This window comes from Sus scrofa, chromosome 1, assembly GCF_054392235.1.
Source record: "Sus scrofa isolate SSC_HxYL_T2T_F1_AM1 chromosome 1, Sscrofa_HxYL_maternal_Yorkshire_Landrace_v2.0, whole genome shotgun sequence".
Classification (NCBI taxonomy): domain Eukaryota; kingdom Metazoa; phylum Chordata; class Mammalia; order Artiodactyla; family Suidae; genus Sus; species Sus scrofa.
In genome coordinates this window covers 98,288,597-98,303,722 of record NC_139383.1, presented here as the reverse complement: position 1 = coordinate 98,303,722, position 15,126 = coordinate 98,288,597, and positions in this window count along the sequence as shown.

The following is a 15,126-nucleotide window of genomic DNA, read 5'->3' as shown; positions in this document are numbered from 1 at the left end:
AGGAGGGTCTGGGCTGCCTCCAGCTCCCTGTGCACTGGTGCTTTGCTGGAGGTCTAAGGAGCTGGAAACCACCTCCAAACGTGCTCTCCTTCATGGCGAAGGCGGATGTGGCCTGAAAAGGCCTTGTGTGCCCTGGCCCCTGCACCCCACCCTTCGCCAGCTAGGGAGGGACCCACCTAGGACCCACCTCAAAAACGGCGCAAAACGAGCTTCTGGGAGCTGCATTCGCGAAAGTGAAACTCTCCTCGGGAAACCAAGCTCAGCCCCAATGCGTGTGTGCTCAGGAAAGCAGCGCTTGTGGTTTTCCCCGCTAGCCCTCTTCTCGCCCTAGGGCCAAGGAGGGTCCGGGCTGCCTCCCACTCCCTGTGCACTGGTGCTCTGCTGGTGGTCTGAGAAGATGGAAAACACCTCCAAACGTGCTCTCTTTTGAGGGGAAGGTGGATGGGGCCTGAAAAGGCCTTGTGTGCACTGGCCCCAGCATCCCACCCTTCGCCAGCTAGGGAGGGACCCACCTAGGGCCCCTCTCAGAAATGGCACAAAACTAGCTTCTCGGAGCTGCATTTGCGAAAGTGAAAGTCTCCTTGGGAAACCAAGCTCGACTCCAATGCGTGTTTGTTCAGGAAAGCAGTGCTTGCTGGTTTCTCCCCTAGCCCTGTGCGCGCCCTAGGGCCTAGGAGGGTCTGGGCTGCCTCCCGCTCCCTGTGCACCAGTGCTTTTCTGGTGGTCGCCTGACTGGGAAGCAACTCCAAACGGGCTCTCCTTTGGGGAGAATGTGGATGGGGCCTGAAAAGGTCTTGTGTGCACTGTCCCCAGCATCACTCCCTTCGCCAGCTAGGGAGGGACCCACCTAGGGCCCATCTCAGAAAAGGCACAAAACTAGTTTCTCGGAGCTGCTTTTGCGAGAGTGAAACTCTCCGCGGGAAACCAAGCTCGGCCCCAATGCGTGTTTGCTCAGGAAAGCAGTGCTTGCTGGTTTCTCCCTTAGCCCTCTGCTCGCCATAGGGCCAAGGAGGGTCTGGCCTGCCTTCAGCTCCCTGTACACTGGTGCATTGCTGGTTGTCTAAGGAGCTGGAAACCACCTCCAAACGTGCTGTCCTTCAGGGAGATGGTGGACGGGGCCTGAAAAGGCCTTGTGTGCACCGACCCCAGCATTCAAACCTTCGCCAGCTAGGGAGGAACGCACCTGGAGACCATCTCAGAACGGGCACAAAACTAGCTTCTGGGAGCTGCATTCGTGAAAGGGAAACTCTCCTGGGGAAACCAAGCTCAGCTCCAATGCGTGTTTGCTCAGGAAAGCAGTGCTTGCTGGTTTCTCCCCTAGCCCTGAGCTCGCCCTATGGCAGAGGATTGTCTGGGCTGCTTCCTCCTCCCTGTGCACCGTTGCAATTCTGGTAGACGCCGGAGCTGGAAACCACCTCCAAACGTGCTCCCCTTCGGGGAGAAAGCCGATGCGGCCTGAAACGGCCTTGTGTGCACTGGCCCCATCACCCCACACTTCGCCAGCTAGGGAGGGACCCACCTAGGGCCCATCACAGAAAAGGCACAAACTAGCTTCAGGGAGCAACATTCGTGAAAGTGAAACACTTCGCGGGAACCCAAGCTCAGCCACAATGCGTGTTTGCTCAGGTAAGAAATGCTTGTGGTTTCTCCCTTAGCCCTGTGCTCACCATAGCACCAAGGAGGGTCTGGGCTGCCTCCAGCTCCCTGTGCACTGGTGCTTTGCTGGAGGTCTAAGGAGCTGGAAACCACCTCCAAACGTGCTCTCCTTCATGGCGAAGGCGGATGTGGCCTGAAAAGGCCTTGTGTGCCCTGGCCCCTGCACCCCACCCTTCGCCAGCTAGGGAGGGACCCACCTAGGACCCACCTCAAAAACGGCACAAAACGAGCTTCTGGGAGCTGCATTCGCGAAAGTGAAACTCTCCTCGGGAAACCAAGCTCAGCCCCAATGCGTGTGTGCTCAGGAAAGCAGCGCTTGTGGTTTTCCCCGCTAGCCCTGTTCTGGCCCTAGGGCCAAGGAGGGTCCAGGCTGCCTCCCACTCCCTGTGCACTGGTGCTCTGCTGGTGGTCTGAGAAGATGGAAAACACCTCCAAACGTGCTCTCTTTTGAGGGGAAGGTGGATGGGGCCTGAAAAGGCCTTGTGTGCACTGGCCCCAGCATCCCACCCTTCGCCAGCTAGGGAGGGACCCACCTAGGGCCCCTCTCAGAAATGGCACAAAACTAGCTTCTCGGAGCTGCATTTGCGAAAGTGAAAGTCTCCTTGGGAAACCAAGCTCGACTCCAATGCGTGTTTGTTCAGGAAAGCAGTGCTTGCTGGTTTCTCCCCTAGCCCTGTGCGCGCCCTAGGGCCTAGGAGGGTCTGGGCTGCCTCCCGCTCCCTGTGCACCAGTGCTTTTCTGGTGGTCGCCTGACTGGGAAGCAACTCCAAATGGGCTCTCCTTTGGGGAGAATGTGGATGGGGCCTGAAAAGGTCTTGTGTGCACTGTCCCCAGCATCACTCCCTTCGCCAGCTAGGGAGGGACCCACCTAGGGCCCATCTCAGAAAAGGCACAAAACTAGTTTCTCGGAGCTGCTTTTGCGAGAGTGAAACTCTCCGCGGGAAACCAAGCTCGGCCCCAATGCGTGTTTGCTCAGGAAAGCAGTGCTTGCTGGTTTCTCCCTTAGCCCTCTGCTCGCCATAGGGCCAAGGAGGGTCTGGCCTGCCTTCAGCTCCCTGTACACTGGTGCATTGCTGGTTGTCTAAGGAGCTGGAAACCACCTCCAAACGTGCTGTCCTTCAGGGAGATGGTGGACGGGGCCTGAAAAGGCCTTGTGTGCACCGACCCCAGCATTCAAACCTTCGCCAGCTAGGGAGGAACGCACCTGGAGACCATCTCAGAACGGGCACAAAACTAGCTTCTGGGAGCTGCATTCGTGAAAGTGAAACTCTCCTGGGGAAACCAAGCTCAGCTCCCATGCGTGTTTGCTCAGGAAAGCAGTGCTTGCTGGTTTCTCCCCTAGCCCTGAGCTCGCCCTATGGCAGAGGATTGTCTGGGCTGCTTCCTCCTCCCTGTGCACCGTTGCAATTCTGGTAGACGCCGGAGCTGGAAACCACCTCCAAACGTGCTCCCCTTCGGGGAGAAAGCCGATGCGGCCTGAAACGGCCTTGTGTGCACTGGCCCCATCACCCCACACTTCGCCAGCTAGGGAGGGACCCACCTAGGGCCCATCACAGAAAAGGCACAAACTAGCTTCAGGGAGCAACATTCGTGAAAGTGAAACACTTCGCGGGAACCCAAGCTCAGCCACAATGCGTGTTTGCTCAGGTAAGAAATGCTTGTGGTTTCTCCCTTAGCCCTGTGCTCGCCATAGCACCAAGGAGGGTCTGGGCTGCCTCCAGCTCCCTGTGCACTGGTGCTTTGCTGGAGGTCTAAGGAGCTGGAAACCACCTCCAAACGTGCTCTCCTTCATGGCGAAGGCGGATGTGGCCTGAAAAGGCCTTGTGTGCCCTGGCCCCTGCACCCCACCCTTCGCCAGCTAGGGAGGGACCCACCTAGGACCCACCTCAAAAATGGCACAAAACGAGCTTCTGGGAGCTGCATTCGCGAAAGTGAAACTCTCCTCGGGAAACCAAGCTCAGCCCCAATGCGTGTGTGCTCAGGAAAGCAGCGCTTGTGGTTTTCCCCGCTAGCCCTGTTCTGGCCCTAGGGCCAAGGAGGGTCCGGGCTGCCTCCCACTCCCTGTGCACTGGTGCTCTGCTGGTGGTCTGAGAAGATGGAAAACACCTCCAAACGTGCTCTCTTTTGAGGGGAAGGTGGATGGGGCCTGAAAAGGCCTTGTGTGCACTGGCCCCAGCATCCCACCCTTCGCCAGCTAGGGAGGGACCCACCTAGGGCCCCTCTCAGAAATGGCACAAAACTAGCTTCTCGGAGCTGCATTTGCGAAAGTGAAAGTCTCCTTGGGAAACCAAGCTCGACTCCAATGCGTGTTTGTTCAGGAAAGCAGTGCTTGCTGGTTTCTCCCCTAGCCCTGTGCGCGCCCTAGGGCCTAGGAGGGTCTGGGCTGCCTCCCGCTCCCTGTGCACCAGTGCTTTTCTGGTGGTCGCCTGACTGGGAAGCAACTCCAAATGGGCTCTCCTTTGGGGAGAATGTGGATGGGGCCTGAAAAGGTCTTGTGTGCACTGTCCCCAGCATCACTCCCTTCGCCAGCTAGGGAGGGACCCACCTAGGGCCCATCTCAGAAAAGGCACAAAACTAGTTTCTCGGAGCTGCTTTTGCGAGAGTGAAACTCTCCGCGGGAAACCAAGCTCGGCCCCAATGCGTGTTTGCTCAGGAAAGCAGTGCTTGCTGGTTTCTCCCTTAGCCCTCTGCTCGCCATAGGGCCAAGGAGGGTCTGGCCTGCCTTCAGCTCCCTGTACACTGGTGCATTGCTGGTTGTCTAAGGAGCTGGAAACCACCTCCAAACGTGCTGTCCTTCAGGGAGATGGTGGACGGGGCCTGAAAAGGCCTTGTGTGCACTGACCCCAGCATTCAAACCTTCGCCAGCTAGGGAGGAACGCACCTGGAGACCATCTCAGAACGGGCACAAAACTAGCTTCTGGGAGCTGCATTCGTGAAAGTGAAACTCTCCTGGGGAAACCAAGCTCAGCTCCAATGCGTGTTTGCTCAGGAAAGCAGTGCTTGCTGGTTTCTCCCCTAGCCCTGAGCTCGCCCTATGGCAGAGGATTGTCTGGGCTGCTTCCTCCTCCCTGTGCACCGTTGCAATTCTGGTAGACGCCGGAGCTGGAAACCACCTCCAAACGTGCTCCCCTTCGGGGAGAAAGCCGATGCGGCCTGAAACGGCCTTGTGTGCACTGGCCCCATCACCCCACACTTCGCCAGCTAGGGAGGGACCCACCTAGGGCCCATCACAGAAAAGGCACAAACTAGCTTCAGGGAGCAACATTCGTGAAAGTGAAACACTTCGCGGGAACCCAAGCTCAGCCACAATGCGTGTTTGCTCACGTAAGAAATGCTTGTGGTTTCTCCCTTAGCCCTGTGCTCGCCATAGCACCAAGGAGGGTCTGGGCTGCCTCCAGCTCCCTGTGCACTGGTGCTTTGCTGGAGGTCTAAGGAGCTGGAAACCACCTCCAAACGTGCTCTCCTTCATGGCGAAGGCGGATGTGGCCTGAAAAGGCCTTGTGTGCCCTGGCCCCTGCACCCCACCCTTCGCCAGCTAGGGAGGGACCCACCTAGGACCCACCTCAAAAACGGCGCAAAACGAGCTTCTGGGAGCTGCATTCGCGAAAGTGAAACTCTCCTCGGGAAACCAAGCTCAGCCCCAATGCGTGTGTGCTCAGGAAAGCAGCGCTTGTGGTTTTCCCCGCTAGCCCTGTTCTCGCCCTAGGGCCAAGGAGGGTCCGGGCTGCCTCCCACTCCCTGTGCACTGGTGCTCTGCTGGTGGTCTGAGAAGATGGAAAACACCTCCAAACGTGCTCTCTTTTGAGGGGAAGGTGGATGGGGCCTGAAAAGGCCTTGTGTGCACTGGCCCCAGCATCCCACCCTTCGCCAGCTAGGGAGGGACCCACCTAGGGCCCCTCTCAGAAATGGCACAAAACTAGCTTCTCGGAGCTGCATTTGCGAAAGTGAAAGTCTCCTTGGGAAACCAAGCTCGACTCCAATGCGTGTTTGTTCAGGAAAGCAGTGCTTGCTGGTTTCTCCCCTAGCCCTGTGCGCGCCCTAGGGCCTAGGAGGGTCTGGGCTGCCTCCCGCTCCCTGTGCACCAGTGCTTTTCTGGTGGTCGCCTGACTGGGAAGCAACTCCAAATGGGCTCTCCTTTGGGGAGAATGTGGATGGGGCCTGAAAAGGTCTTGTGTGCACTGTCCCCAGCATCACTCCCTTCGCCAGCTAGGGAGGGACCCACCTAGGGCCCATCTCAGAAAAGGCACAAAACTAGTTTCTCGGAGCTGCTTTTGCGAGAGTGAAACTCTCCGCGGGAAACCAAGCTCGGCCCCAATGCGTGTTTGCTCAGGAAAGCAGTGCTTGCTGGTTTCTCCCTTAGCCCTCTGCTCGCCATAGGGCCAAGGAGGGTCTGGCCTGCCTTCAGCTCCCTGTACACTGGTGCATTGCTGGTTGTCTAAGGAGCTGGAAACCACCTCCAAACGTGCTGTCCTTCAGGGAGATGGTGGACGGGGCCTGAAAAGGCCTTGTGTGCACTGACCCCAGCATTCAAACCTTCGCCAGCTAGGGAGGAACGCACCTGGAGACCATCTCAGAACGGGCACAAAACTAGCTTCTGGGAGCTGCATTCGTGAAAGTGAAACTCTCCTGGGGAAACCAAGCTCAGCTCCAATGCGTGTTTGCTCAGGAAAGCAGTGCTTGCTGGTTTCTCCCCTAGCCCTGAGCTCGCCCTATGGCAGAGGATTGTCTGGGCTGCTTCCTCCTCCCTGTGCACCGTTGCAATTCTGGTAGACGCCGGAGCTGGAAACCACCTCCAAACGTGCTCCCCTTCGGGGAGAAAGCCGATGCGGCCTGAAACGGCCTTGTGTGCACTGGCCCCATCACCCCACACTTCGCCAGCTAGGGAGGGACCCACCTAGGGCCCATCACAGAAAAGGCACAAACTAGCTTCAGGGAGCAACATTCGTGAAAGTGAAACACTTCGCGGGAACCCAAGCTCAGCCACAATGCGTGTTTGCTCAGGTAAGAAATGCTTGTGGTTTCTCCCTTAGCCCTGTGCTCGCCATAGCACCAAGGAGGGTCTGGGCTGCCTCCAGCTCCCTGTGCACTGGTGCTTTGCTGGAGGTCTAAGGAGCTGGAAACCACCTCCAAACGTGCTCTCCTTCATGGCGAAGGCGGATGTGGCCTGAAAAGGCCTTGTGTGCCCTGGCCCCTGCACCCCACCCTTCGCCAGCTAGGGAGGGACCCACCTAGGACCCACCTCAAAAACGGCGCAAAACGAGCTTCTGGGAGCTGCATTCGCGAAAGTGAAACTCTCCTCGGGAAACCAAGCTCAGCCCCAATGCGTGTGTGCTCAGGAAAGCAGCGCTTGTGGTTTTCCCCGCTAGCCCTCTTCTCGCCCTAGGGCCAAGGAGGGTCCGGGCTGCCTCCCACTCCCTGTGCACTGGTGCTCTGCTGGTGGTCTGAGGAGATGGAAAACACCTCCAAACGTGCTCTCTTTTGAGGGGAAGGTGGATGGGGCCTGAAAAGGCCTTGTGTGCACTGGCCCCAGCATCCCACCCTTCGCCAGCTAGGGAGGGACCCACCTAGGGCCCCTCTCAGAAATGGCACAAAACTAGCTTCTCGGAGCTGCATTTGCGAAAGTGAAAGTCTCCTTGGGAAACCAAGCTCGACTCCAATGAGTGTTTGTTCAGGAAAGCAGTGCTTGCTGGTTTCTCCCCTAGCCCTGTGCGCGCCCTAGGGCCTAGGAGGGTCTGGGCTGCCTCCCGCTCCCTGTGCACCAGTGCTTTTCTGGTGGTCGCCTGACTGGGAAGCAACTCCAATCGTGCTCTCCTTTGGGGAGAATGTGGATGGGGCCTGAAAAGGTCTTGTGTGCACTGTCCCCAGCATCACTCCCTTCGCCAGCTAGGGAGGGACCCACCTAGGGCCCATCTCAGAAAAGGCACAAAACTAGTTTCTCGGAGCTGCTTTTGCGAGAGTGAAACTCTCCGCGGGAAACCAAGCTCGGCCCCAATGCGTGTTTGCTCAGGAAAGCAGTGCTTGCTGGTTTCTCCCTTAGCCCTCTGCTCGCCATAGGGCCAAGGAGGGTCTGGCCTGCCTTCAGCTCCCTGTACACTGGTGCATTGCTGGTTGTCTAAGGAGCTGGAAACCACCTCCAAACGTGCTGTCCTTCAGGGAGATGGTGGACGGGGCCTGAAAAGGCCTTGTGTGCACTGACCCCAGCATTCAAACCTTCGCCAGCTAGGGAGGAACGCACCTGGAGACCATCTCAGAACGGGCACAAAACTAGCTTCTGGGAGCTGCATTCGTGAAAGGGAAACTCTCCTGGGGAAACCAAGCTCAGCTCCCATGCGTGTTTGCTCAGGAAAGCAGTGCTTGCTGGTTTCTCCCCTAGCCCTGAGCTCGCCCTATGGCAGAGGATTGTCTGGGCTGCTTCCTCCTCCCTGTGCACCGTTGCAATTCTGGTAGACGCCGGAGCTGGAAACCACCTCCAAACGTGCCCCCTTCGGGGAGAAAGCCGATGCGGCCTGAAACGGCCTTGTGTGCACTGGCCCCATCACCCCACACTTCGCCAGCTAGGGAGGGACCCACCTAGGGCCCATCACAGAAAAGGCACAAACTAGCTTCAGGGAGCAACATTCGTGAAAGTGAAACACTTCGCGGGAACCCAAGCTCAGCCACAATGCGTGTTTGCTCAGGTAAGAAATGCTTGTGGTTTCTCCCTTAGCCCTGTGCTCGCCATAGCACCAAGGAGGGTCTGGGCTGCCTCCAGCTCCCTGTGCACTGGTGCTTTGCTGGAGGTCTAAGGAGCTGGAAACCACCTCCAAACGTGCTCTCCTTCATGGCGAAGGCGGATGTGGCCTGAAAAGGCCTTGTGTGCCCTGGCCCCTGCACCCCACCCTTCGCCAGCTAGGGAGGGACCCACCTAGGACCCACCTCAAAAACGGCACAAAACGAGCTTCTGGGAGCTGCATTCGCGAAAGTGAAACTCTCCTCGGGAAACCAAGCTCAGCCCCAATGCGTGTGTGCTCAGGAAAGCAGCGCTTGTGGTTTTCCCTGCTAGCCCTCTTCTCGCCCTAGGGCCAAGGAGGGTCCGGGCTGCCTCCCACTCCCTGTGCACTGGTGCTCTGCTGGTGGTCTGAGAAGATGGAAAACACCTCCAAACGTGCTCTCTTTTGAGGGGAAGGTGGATGGGGCCTGAAAAGGCCTTGTGTGCACTGGCCCCAGCATCCCACCCTTCGCCAGCTAGGGAGGGACCCACCTAGGGCCCCTCTCAGAAATGGCACAAAACTAGCTTCTCGGAGCTGCATTTGCGAAAGTGAAAGTCTCCTTGGGAAACCAAGCTCGACTCCAATGCGTGTTTGTTCAGGAAAGCAGTGCTTGCTGGTTTCTCCCCTAGCCCTGTGCTCGCCCTAGGGCCTAGGAGGGTCTGGGCTGCCTCCCGCTCCCTGTGCACCAGTGCTTTTCTGGTGGTCGCCTGACTGGGAAGCAACTCCAAACGTGCTCTCCTTTGGGGAGAATGTGGATGGGGCCTGAAAAGGTCTTGTGTGCACTGTCCCCAGCATCACTCCCTTCGCCAGCTAGGGAGGGACCCACCTAGGGCCCATCTCAGAAAAGGCACAAAACTAGTTTCTCGGAGCTGCTTTTGCGAGAGTGAAACTCTCCGCGGGAAACCAAGCTCGGCCCCAATGCGTGTTTGCTCAGGAAAGCAGTGCTTGCTGGTTTCTCCCTTAGCCCTCTGCTCGCCATAGGGCCAAGGAGGGTCTGGCCTGCCTTCAGCTCCCTGTACACTGGTGCATTGCTGGTTGTCTAAGGAGCTGGAAACCACCTCCAAACGTGCTGTCCTTCAGGGAGATGGTGGACGGGGCCTGAAAAGGCCTTGTGTGCACCGACCCCAGCATTCAAACCTTCGCCAGCTAGGGAGGAACGCACCTGGAGACCATCTCAGAACGGGCACAAAACTAGCTTCTGGGAGCTGCATTCGTGAAAGTGAAACTCTCCTGGGGAAACCAAGCTCAGCTCCAATGCGTGTTTGCTCAGGAAAGCAGTGCTTGCTGGTTTCTCCCCTAGCCCTGAGCTCGCCCTATGGCAGAGGATTGTCTGGGCTGCTTCCTCCTCCCTGTGCACCGTTGCAATTCTGGTAGACGCCGGAGCTGGAAACCACCTCCAAACGTGCTCCCCTTCGGGGAGAAAGCCGATGCGGCCTGAAACGGCCTTGTGTGCACTGGCCCCATCACCCCACACTTCGCCAGCTAGGGAGGGACCCACCTAGGGCCCATCACAGAAAAGGCACAAACTAGCTTCAGGGAGCAACATTCGTGAAAGTGAAACACTTCGCGGGAACCCAAGCTCAGCCACAATGCGTGTTTGCTCAGGTAAGAAATGCTTGTGGTTTCTCCTATAGCCCTGTGCTCGCCATAGCACCAAGGAGGGTCTGGGCTGCCTCCAGCTCCCTGTGCACTGGTGCTTTGCTGGAGGTCTAAGGAGCTGGAAACCACCTCCAAACGTGCTCTCCTTCATGGCGAAGGCGGATGTGGCCTGAAAAGGCCTTGTGTGCCCTGGCCCCTGCACCCCACCCTTCGCCAGCTAGGGAGGGACCCACCTAGGACCCACCTCAAAAACGGCGCAAAACGAGCTTCTGGGAGCTGCATTCGCGAAAGTGAAACTCTCCTCGGGAAACCAAGCTCAGCCCCAATGCGTGTGTGCTCAGGAAAGCAGCGCTTGTGGTTTCCCCGCTAGCCCTGTTCTGGCCCTAGGGCCAAGGAGGGTCCGGGCTGCCTCCCACTCCCTGTGCACTGGTGCTCTGCTGGTGGTCTGAGGAGATGGAAAACACCTCCAAACGTGCTCTCTTTTGAGGGGAAGGTGGATGGGCCCTGAAAAGGCCTTGTGTGCACTGGCCCCAGCATCCCACCCTTCGCCAGCTAGGGAGGGACCCACCTAGGGCCCCTCTCAGAAATGGCACAAAACTAGCTTCTCGGAGCTGCATTTGCGAAAGTGAAAGTCTCCTTGGGAAACCAAGCTCGACTCCAATGCGTGTTTGTTCAGGAAAGCAGTGCTTGCTGGTTTCTCCCCTAGCCCTGTGCGCGCCCTAGGGCCTAGGAGGGTCTGGGCTGCCTCCCGCTCCCTGTGCACCAGTGCTTTTCTGGTGGTCGCCTGACTGGGAAGCAACTCCAAACGTGCTCTCCTTTGGGGAGAATGTGGATGGGGCCTGAAAAGGTCTTGTGTGCACTGTCCCCAGCATCACTCCCTTCGCCAGCTAGGGAGGGACCCACCTAGGGCCCATCTCAGAAAAGGCACAAAACTAGTTTCTCGGAGCTGCTTTTGCGAGAGTGAAACTCTCCGCGGGAAACCAAGCTCGGCCCCAATGCGTGTTTGCTCAGGAAAGCAGTGCTTGCTGGTTTCTCCCTTAGCCCTCTGCTCGCCATAGGGCCAAGGAGGGTCTGGCCTGCCTTCAGCTCCCTGTACACTGGTGCATTGCTGGTTGTCTAAGGAGCTGGAAACCACCTCCAAACGTGCTGTCCTTCAGGGAGATGGTGGACGGGGCCTGAAAAGGCCTTGTGTGCACCGACCCCAGCATTCAAACCTTCGCCAGCTAGGGAGGAACGCACCTGGAGACCATCTCAGAACGGGCACAAAACTAGCTTCTGGGAGCTGCATTCGTGAAAGTGAAACTCTCCTGGGGAAACCAAGCTCAGCTCCAATGCGTGTTTGCTCAGGAAAGCAGTGCTTGCTGGTTTCTCCCCTAGCCCTGAGCTCGCCCTATGGCAGAGGATTGTCTGGGCTGCTTCCTCCTCCCTGTGCACCGTTGCAATTCTGGTAGACGCCGGAGCTGGAAACCACCTCCAAACGTGCTCCCCTTCGGGGAGAAAGCCGATGCGGCCTGAAACGGCCTTGTGTGCACTGGCCCCATCACCCCACACTTCGCCAGCTAGGGAGGGACCCACCTAGGGCCCATCACAGAAAAGGCACAAACTAGCTTCAGGGAGCAACATTCGTGAAAGTGAAACACTTCGCGGGAACCCAAGCTCAGCCACAATGCGTGTTTGCTCAGGTAAGAAATGCTTGTGGTTTCTCCCTTAGCCCTGTGCTCGCCATAGCACCAAGGAGGGTCTGGGCTGCCTCCAGCTCCCTGTGCACTGGTGCTTTGCTGGAGGTCTAAGGAGCTGGAAACCACCTCCAAACGTGCTCTCCTTCATGGCGAAGGCGGATGTGGCCTGAAAAGGCCTTGTGTGCCCTGGCCCCTGCACCCCACCCTTCGCCAGCTAGGGAGGGACCCACCTAGGACCCACCTCAAAAACGGCGCAAAACGAGCTTCTGGGAGCTGCATTCGCGAAAGTGAAACTCTCCTCGGGAAACCAAGCTCAGCCCCAATGCGTGTGTGCTCAGGAAAGCAGCGCTTGTGGTTTCCCCGCTAGCCCTGTTCTGGCCCTAGGGCCAAGGAGGGTCCGGGCTGCCTCCCACTCCCTGTGCACTGGTGCTCTGCTGGTGGTCTGAGGAGATGGAAAACACCTCCAAACGTGCTCTCTTTTGAGGGGAAGGTGGATGGGGCCTGAAAAGGCCTTGTGTGCACTGGCCCCAGCATCCCACCCTTCGCCAGCTAGGGAGGGACCCACCTAGGGCCCCTCTCAGAAATGGCACAAAACTAGCTTCTCGGAGCTGCATTTGCGAAAGTGAAAGTCTCCTTGGGAAACCAAGCTCGACTCCAATGCGTGTTTGTTCAGGAAAGCAGTGCTTGCTGGTTTCTCCCCTAGCCCTGTGCGCGCCCTAGGGCCTAGGAGGGTCTGGGCTGCCTCCCGCTCCCTGTGCACCAGTGCTTTTCTGGTGGTCGCCTGACTGGGAAGCAACTCCAAACGTGCTCTCCTTTGGGGAGAATGTGGATGGGGCCTGAAAAGGTCTTGTGTGCACTGTCCCCAGCATCACTCCCTTCGCCAGCTAGGGAGGGACCCACCTAGGGCCCATCTCAGAAAAGGCACAAAACTAGTTTCTCGGAGCTGCTTTTGCGAGAGTGAAACTCTCCGCGGGAAACCAAGCTCGGCCCCAATGCGTGTTTGCTCAGGAAAGCAGTGCTTGCTGGTTTCTCCCTTAGCCCTCTGCTCGCCATAGGGCCAAGGAGGGTCTGGCCTGCCTTCAGCTCCCTGTACACTGGTGCATTGCTGGTTGTCTAAGGAGCTGGAAACCACCTCCAAACGTGCTGTCCTTCAGGGAGATGGTGGACGGGGCCTGAAAAGGCCTTGTGTGCACCGACCCCAGCATTCAAACCTTCGCCAGCTAGGGAGGAACGCACCTGGAGACCATCTCAGAACGGGCACAAAACTAGCTTCTGGGAGCTGCATTCGTGAAAGTGAAACTCTCCTGGGGAAACCAAGCTCAGCTCCCATGCGTGTTTGCTCAGGAAAGCAGTGCTTGCTGGTTTCTCCCCTAGCCCTGAGCTCGCCCTATGGCAGAGGATTGTCTGGGCTGCTTCCTCCTCCCTGTGCACCGTTGCAATTCTGGTAGACGCCGGAGCTGGAAACCACCTCCAAACGTGCTCCCCTTCGGGGAGAAAGCCGATGCGGCCTGAAACGGCCTTGTGTGCACTGGCCCCATCACCCCACACTTCGCCAGCTAGGGAGGGACCCACCTAGGGCCCATCACAGAAAAGGCACAAACTAGCTTCAGGGAGCAACATTCGTGAAAGTGAAACACTTCGCGGGAACCCAAGCTCAGCCACAATGCGTGTTTGCTCAGGTAAGAAATGCTTGTGGTTTCTCCCTTAGCCCTGTGCTCGCCATAGCACCAAGGAGGGTCTGGGCTGCCTCCAGCTCCCTGTGCACTGGTGCTTTGCTGGAGGTCTAAGGAGCTGGAAACCACCTCCAAACGTGCTCTCCTTCATGGCGAAGGCGGATGTGGCCTGAAAAGGCCTTGTGTGCCCTGGCCCCTGCACCCCACCCTTCGCCAGCTAGGGAGGGACCCACCTAGGACCCACCTCAAAAACGGCGCAAAACGAGCTTCTGGGAGCTGCATTCGCGAAAGTGAAACTCTCCTCGGGAAACCAAGCTCAGCCCCAATGCGTGTGTGCTCAGGAAAGCAGCGCTTGTGGTTTCCCCGCTAGCCCTGTTCTCGCCCTAGGGCCAAGGAGGGTCCGGGCTGCCTCCCACTCCCTGTGCACTGGTGCTCTGCTGGTGGTCTGAGGAGATGGAAAACACCTCCAAACGTGCTCTCTTTTGAGGGGAAGGTGGATGGGGCCTGAAAAGGCCTTGTGTGCACTGGCCCCAGCATCCCACCCTTCGCCAGCTAGGGAGGGACCCACCTAGGGCCCCTCTCAGAAATGGCACAAAACTAGCTTCTCGGAGCTGCATTTGCGAAAGTGAAAGTCTCCTTGGGAAACCAAGCTCGACTCCAATGCGTGTTTGTTCAGGAAAGCAGTGCTTGCTGGTTTCTCCCCTAGCCCTGTGCGCGCCCTAGGGCCTAGGAGGGTCTGGGCTGCCTCCCGCTCCCTGTGCACCAGTGCTTTTCTGGTGGTCGCCTGACTGGGAAGCAACTCCAAACGTGCTCTCCTTTGGGGAGAATGTGGATGGGGCCTGAAAAGGTCTTGTGTGCACTGTCCCCAGCATCACTCCCTTCGCCAGCTAGGGAGGGACCCACCTAGGGCCCATCTCAGAAAAGGCACAAAACTAGTTTCTCGGAGCTGCTTTTGCGAGAGTGAAACTCTCCGCGGGAAACCAAGCTCGGCCCCAATGCGTGTTTGCTCAGGAAAGCAGTGCTTGCTGGTTTCTCCCTTAGCCCTCTGCTCGCCATAGGGCCAAGGAGGGTCTGGCCTGCCTTCAGCTCCCTGTACACTGGTGCATTGCTGGTTGTCTAAGGAGCTGGAAACCACCTCCAAACGTGCTGTCCTTCAGGGAGATGGTGGACGGGGCCTGAAAAGGCCTTGTGTGCACCGACCCCAGCATTCAAACCTTCGCCAGCTAGGGAGGAACGCACCTGGAGACCATCTCAGAACGGGCACAAAACTAGCTTCTGGGAGCTGCATTCGTGAAAGTGAAACTCTCCTGGGGAAACCAAGCTCAGCTCCAATGCGTGTTTGCTCAGGAAAGCAGTGCTTGCTGGTTTCTCCCCTAGCCCTGAGCTCGCCCTATGGCAGAGGATTGTCTGGGCTGCTTCCTCCTCCCTGTGCACCGTTGCAATTCTGGTAGACGCCGGAGCTGGAAACCACCTCCAAACGTGCTCCCCTTCGGGGAGAAAGCCGATGCGGCCTGAAACGGCCTTGTGTGCACTGGCCCCATCACCCCACACTTCGCCAGCTAGGGAGGGACCCACCTAGGGCCCATCACAGAAAAGGTACAAACTAGCTTCAGGGAGCAACATTCGTGAAAGTGAAACACTTCGCGGGAACCCAAGCTCAGCCACAATGCGTATTTGCTCAGGTAAGAAATGCTTGTGGTTTCTCCCTTAGCCCTGTGCTCGCCATAGCACCAAGGAGGGTCTGGGCTGCCTCCAGCTCCCTGTGCACTG